This window comes from Zea mays, chromosome 4, assembly GCF_902167145.1.
Source record: "Zea mays cultivar B73 chromosome 4, Zm-B73-REFERENCE-NAM-5.0, whole genome shotgun sequence".
Taxonomy (NCBI): domain Eukaryota; kingdom Viridiplantae; phylum Streptophyta; class Magnoliopsida; order Poales; family Poaceae; genus Zea; species Zea mays.
The window spans coordinates 58,967,707-58,974,823 of NC_050099.1; the positions used below are offsets into that span (position 1 = coordinate 58,967,707).

The following is a 7,117-nucleotide window of genomic DNA, read 5'->3' on the forward strand; positions in this document are numbered from 1 at the left end:
TGCTCTATATGTATGAAAATATGGATGAAATGACTCAATATTTCAAGTAAGATGACTCCATATTTCAATTTGTTTACTTGTAGTAATCGTGTTCCGCACCTCATTTGTTTACTTGTTGTAACAGAGAATTCCAATCGCATCTTAATGAGAAATTGTCCTCGAGGCAGTATGAAAACGCGCTTCGAGGAAGACATGGGAAGCCCAATTTCATTAATTGGTTTCGAAATTATGTAAATAACCTAACACTCTTGTTCTACTTTATATATTTTGTTTTAGAAATCTAATTTCACCATCTGATTGGCAGTGTGACAAGATTCCAAATTTAGACGAGGACTTGCTTCAGATGTCTTACGCAATCGTAAAAGTCAGAAGCTACGGTTGTTACGACATTAAGGGGTTTCGTTTTCGTTCGACCAAATTTGAATGTACTCGTCCATTTGCGACGACAAAAAATACTGGAGTTGTATGCAGGGCAGTCGATGATCGTGGAAGAGAGATGAATTATTATGGAGTTATTAATGACATACTCGAGTACGGCTTTGCCGGGAGCAAAAATCTAAAGGTGGTGTTTTTCAAATGTGATTGGTTTGATCCCAATCAAGGGACTGTAGGAAACCAATTTGGCATGGTAGAAGTCAAACATGAGCTCAAAACAAGTGCATGTAGCAAATTTGTTCTTGCTCACCAAGTTGACCAGGTGTACTACATACCGTATCCATCTATAAAGCTGGAAGCCACATGGATAGTGTACAAAGTGAATCCTCGTGAACAGTTACACACCAAGGGTGAATGGTTCGAGGCAGAAGTTGAAGAAATTTACCAAGAAGATGAATTTCCGGCCATTTTAATATAGATACTGAGGTTTTGCCAGAATCATTAGTGGGAGATCCTGAAGATGTAGTAAGTCCCAAAAAACGGAAACGGAAGTCAAAGAAGAAAACATCGAATCGAAGAAAACAATTTGATCCTGATTTTGAATACGACTAAAAAGTAATTATATATTTATTGTTCATTTCAATACATTATGTTCATTTACATTATGTTCATTTCAATACATTATGTTCATTTACATTATGCTCAATTACTAATTTGATTTTGTTTTAATAACAGGATGTCTAAAAAGGTCAAGCAGCTCGCTAAGGGACTAGCGAGGAGAGCCTCCATTTTTGGGAGAAAGGAGGACTTAGTGTTCCAGGGCACTAGTTCAAGCTCGAGCAGGCGTAGAGCTTTGTTGGAGCATGTTCCAGAGTTGCAGGGTCAGGCAGTCGGCGTACAGAGGAATGAGGTAACCAATATATTTGTTTTGTAATGTAATATTTGTATGAGTTCAAATAACTAAATTATTAATTTTGATCTATAGGATGAGCCTGAAGATGAGGAAGAGACAGAGGAGTGGAGACAAGTGGAAGATGAGGAAGAGACAGGGTGGGGTGAATGGCCCAATGATGGAGGGTCGGGAGTTGGGGGAGCTAGTGGGTCAAGAGAAGGAGAAGCTGGTGTTTCAGGAGGAGGTTCTGGAAGCGGGGGAGTTGGAGGGTCTTCACGGGTCCGGAAGCCGCGGAAGACTAGTTGGGTCCCCCTCCTAAAGAACCAGTTAACAAGGTTGAGATAATCCCGAGTGGAGATGGGTAAGAGCATATTTGCTTTGTTCTTATGTCTTACACATTGAGGATAAACAATTATTTTTTGAATTTGACAATTGTGCTTGTGTTGTTAGGGCTTGGCTGGATAGTAGTTTCACCGGCAAAGATCGTGTAAGGCAAGTAAATAAAGTGTTGGGCAATATCTGTCATATGAGATGGCCTGGATTGGTGATTGAGAATGGTATTGAGGTCCCTGTCATAAGATGGGATCAATACGGCCTTGCGGTTAACGCGCAACATGGGAATGCGCAAGGTGCAGTTTGGCACGACTTCTGGGTATGTTTATCTATGTTCTTGCGAAGTTATCAGCTCAATGATTGATTCATATTATGGATTCTTGACTATGTTTCTTTTTCAGAAATATTATAAGTTGCCTGATGGAGATACTCATACCGAGCATGCACACTCCGTGTTCCATAAGAACGCGACAGATGTTGTTGCGGATATGATGTACTATGTTCGAATCCAGGTGATTAATCAAGCTATGTTGAGTAGTGAAGGACGACGAGCAACCAGTAAGAGTGAGGCGTCACAATATGGACTTTCTATGACTGAGCAAGATTTTCTTCAGGTAATTGATGTTTTTGCTTATGTTGGAAAAAATTGATGTTTTTGCATATGATGTACTGTGTTCCTTGTATATGTTACAGTTACTTATAAATGAATTGTGTTTCCATAGCATTCGATTCCATGGATAGCCGCCAATGATGCTGCTTGGCGTGCCTTATGCCGTTATTGGGCTTCGGATAATTTCAAGGAAAAGTCTATACGACAAAGTTCCAATCGTGGAACCGAGTCGTATCACAAGTATGGAGGTGATGATCACTTTCATTTGGCAAAATGAATGGTAAGTACAGGAAACTAGCAGTGGTGTAGTTTTGTTGATTGTATATGACTTGATGTCATTTCTGATTATAATGTTTGTCAAATGTACGTACAGGAAGCTAGCAGTGGTGTAGTGCCCAGTGATGTTCAAATATACCTGAGGGGGCACAGAGGACCAGATCCTGCAAATCCAGATGTGTTGTGTAGCCAAAAGGCAACAGATCGTCTGGTGAGTGTTTTGAAATGCTTGGTAGATTTTGTTCATATGAATTTATGTATGTGCCCAGTGATGTAAGATTGCATTGTTCTTTTGTATGGAGGCCGCTGCATATGCTGAGGCGATGTCTAGTCAGCACGGATCGGACTATGACTGGAGGACCGCACCTATTGATCCTCAGGCTGTGTATGCAAGTGGTGGAAAACCCCATGGAAGGTGTGGACTCTACATACCTTATCTTGTTTCATCGGTTTAAGTACAATAGATTATTTTTGAATCTGTCGTGATGTTACTTGTTTGAAGGTACTCGATTTTCGATAACGTCATCGACTCGAGCCAGGTGACAGTTCAGAGGGGAGGTTTGTCGAGGTCTGCTGCTCGTAGCTCCCGTCGCTCTACTCAGGAAACTGCAGAAGTTGAGCAACTACGAGAAGAGCTTAGGCAACATCAGGAGCGGCAAAGGGTTCAGGAGGAATACTTGAGGCAGCATGCTGCTCAACAAGAATACTATGCTACTCAGTTTCAACAACAGCAAGCACTGATACAAGTAAGTTCAAAAAGATCATTCATTTTAAGTTATGTATTGATTTAAAACACTGACATTAATGTGTTTGGAAATTTGGTAGCAACTAGCACAAGCCCAAGGGATACAATTTCCGATGGCCCCCCCACCTCCACCTTCCATACATTTTCCTTGGCCTTCACCTCCACCTCCACCTACCGAACATCAGGTATGCAAATTTATCATAATTTACTTGTTACATTACGATGTAACTCCGTGAATGTCATTTGTATAGGTATATGAGACTCCTCCAGCTACCTTGCCGGCGCAGCAACAAGATGATGGGTTAGACTTTGTCAATACGCTCTTCGCGAGTGGAGGTAGCGAGCATCACTCTTCGATATTTCCTGATGTTGATCTACAGTAGTGGGCTTCCATTCGATGTGTTTTGTGAGACTTCAAACTTGTGTCTTGTGAGACTTGTGAATTCTTATGTCGAGGTGGATTTGACTTGTGAGACTTGTGTCTTGTGAGACTTGTGAATTCTTATGTTATTATTATGTATGTGAGATGTTATATGTGATATGTTGTGTATTGTGGCTATTATATATATTTGTTATGTATGCAATGTGTTGAATTGCCAAAAACAAATTGTATATTTAGTGCTGGTCAATTTAACTTCCGAGAGGAATAAGAAAACTCTCGGAAGTTAGTGGTTAACTTCCGAGAGGCCGTCAGAAGTTATTCCGCGGACGGCGTTAGGCCGTGCTGGACGGCGTCAGCACTTAACTTCCGAGAGGCGGACGACCCTCTCTGAAGTTTCTTTAACTTCTGAGAGTCCGTCGGAAGTTAGCCTAACTTCCGACTAATTTGTTCCGACGGGCTAACTTCCGACGGTTTAGATAACTTCCGAGAGTTTTGCGCTAACTTCCTACGGTTTAGGCCCTAGGAAGTTAAGCATTTTGGTTTAGTGGATTGGAACATCGAGCTTAACTTGAGAAACATGTGCCACCACAAGGGTGGAATGGGACGCCCTTGGCTGACTAACTAGGAAAGCTAGTGGAGGACTACCTTACCCGATAGGGACAAGGGCAGTAGGGGAGTAAGCGTGTAGGGAGGTTCCCGGGTTAATTTTGCCGCGATGGCGGTCAGACGGGGGATTCCTGCATTGCTCTTCCTAGAAACTGTAGCGCGTTTTCTGAAGCTAGTGGAACTTTGTAAAGGACTCGTAGTGGATCCCTAGCCATTCACCTTGGCAGTGTCTAAGGGCCTTGCAAACCCAGGCTACATGGGATACACGACTTGTGGGTACAGGGTACAACCTCTGCAGAGTGTAAAACTGGTATACTAGTCGTGCTCGCGGTCATGAGCAGCTTAGGACTCTCGCATGATTAAATTATGGAATTAAATTCAATTTGTCATTTGCATCGCATTGGGATTTATTATTAATTTTGATATATTATTATTATGGTTTGGTATTTACTTATAATTAGTAACTGCTAATAAAATTTGACCAACTTATTAAAAGCAATGATCAGCTTTAACCCCTATTGTTGATCAGCCTTACATTTCACATGAACTCCCGCCTTTGGTGAGTTCATGCACATTATTCCCCACAACTTGTTGAGCTATGATCTTTTGTGAGCTTACACTTGTGATATATAACCCCCCCCCCCCACAGGAGAAGAACAGGTGGTCTAGGAGGAGCCGTACAATGAGGAGTATGAGTTGATCTAGGTGGTGTCTCCCATTCAGGTTTATGGCGCCAAGGATGGACGTTTAGTTCACTTTATTATTATCATTTATTTTTGTAAGACTTCCGCTATGTAATAATGACATTTATGATATTTGTGACATTTATCTCTATACACTTTGTCATTATATGTGTTGTTCTTCTTTGGCGCACATATGAGATGCACCCGGCTTTAACCCTTAAATTCGGGTGTGACAATCCTCTTTTAGTTGCTAGGTCTACTTCTGAGTTCAAGATCCATCTTACTAACTGGAATAAAACAATTAGTAAATTTGTTGCACCCAAAATGGGAATGAGTGCTAGGATTATGAACTTATAATCATGGAATTTCCCTTTTTGTTGTGATTCCCTGTTTGTATCCTTTAAGTGCATGCCCATAAGTAGCGATCAAGGAAATCATTCAAACAATCCTAATACCGTGAAAAAGAAACTTCTTAGATCCATGGAAGATTATCATAATGGGCTTCAACAAGGGGATTTATTTGTTCTTTGAGCAAAAAGATAAAGATAGGGTATATTTGAACTACAATTGCAAAGGTAATGACTACTATGCTAGCCCAAATCATGATCTTCACCAACTTGGGTTTGGTTCTCTCGTGAAAATCGCGAGTTGCAAAGAAGAGAACCATGAAAAGCTAGATCTCAAATAAGAAAATAGAAATCAAGGAAATCATAAGAGTGATCACTTGTAGAATCCCATATTTTGTCGTTCTTTGCTTCTTTTTGACTCAATGATTCATTTGAATTTCCCAACCAAAAGTTCTATATGTCTATTCTATGATATTTCTATATATATAGAATATGATCTCTAATATGACACCAAAAAATATCTATTTTAGTCTATCATCAGCTAAGGGTTTGAATCTAAGAGAAATTTTAGATGATGTTTCCTACACTGAAATTTTCTAGTCTTTCCTGAATGTTAAGGAGAAGAAGAGGATTAAGTCAAAAGAAAATGCTATTTTGGAGTTTTATCAACAATTTTGGACTTGGTATTTTTGGAGTCCTTATGCTAGGAATTAAAAAAAATAAGTTTTAAAACAAAAATATGAATTAGGAAGAGTTCATCGACGAAATACCTCAACTTTTTCAGAACAAGTCCGAGTCAAATAACAATGATTCAAAGCACTTCTTTTCCATTACACTATTTCGGTAACCCAAGAACTTGATCGTATGGATATGGAAAATACAGGATTTCTTGTCCTAGCGGGAAAAGAAGGGAAACATATACATAATTTAAAGTGAGTAAACAAAATTCCATACTTGATCTCATAGATCCCTATAGAATTGTGTGGAAAGAAGTATTCAACGAAAGTCATATGTATGGCTTGGAGGGAGATCTTTCCTATCTTTAGAGACCCACCCTACAATTTGGGGCAAAAAAGCCAAAAAATAAATGATTCATTTTAGTACTTATAAAAAGAAAATAGATTCTTGAACCTCTTGCACGCTCATGTCATGTCGAGGTACTGCAGAAAAAAGAACCACAAAATCTGATCCAATTTTTCATAATCGAGTAGTTAACATGGTGGCTAACCGTGTCATGGAACTCTTTGCATTTAGCATACGTAATCAAAGAGAGAATAATATCTCTTTCAAAACATTTCTAACGGATTCCTTGATTCAAACTAATGAAGTAATGGCATTTGATCATTATCAACCCAACTCCAATCTTTTTTGTTGATAAGGATTGCACTAGAGCTCCTTCTACTTCTAATTGGCCATGAACTATAGATAGAGAAGAATCATTCTGAGGAAGTGCATAAGAAGCGACCCACTTTTGCATCAGTTTTGGGGAAGACCAAAGATCTTGCACGATCGGTCCGCAAAAAAAAACTCAAAAGAGAAAGAAGTCTCGCTAATCTCTTCGTGCTCATTCTAGGTTCGAAGTACCTTTTGGGCAAAGAAAAAGCCGCTGACACGATTGCCTCCTTATATAAATAGATATAGAATTTACGAGGTTATTACTTAGAAGTCTTTTTTTATAAGACACCCTCCTATTTGATAGAAAAGGGTCCCATGATCGTAAGCCAGTCTTATCATGGCTCGCAAACACCAAGTTTATCTATGCAGAGCTAATGTAATTGTATTTGTTTCTATAATGGATTTCTTATGTGGAATACTAATGGATAGGGCCTCATTGCTAAGTGCTATAATATCTAGTGCACTAGAACTCG

At 39.5% G+C, this 7,117-nt stretch overlaps 1 long non-coding RNA gene across 1 annotated transcript; it reads left to right on the top strand.

Moving 5' to 3' along the window:
• The first annotated feature begins 3,317 nt into the window (after positions 1-3,317).
• LOC103653286 (uncharacterized) lies at positions 3,318-3,756 on the top strand. The gene is made up of 2 exons (XR_002268716.1): positions 3,318-3,416; positions 3,483-3,756. It is a non-coding gene; the product is annotated as an uncharacterized lncRNA (long non-coding RNA).
• Positions 3,757-7,117: the final 3,361 nt, after the last annotated feature.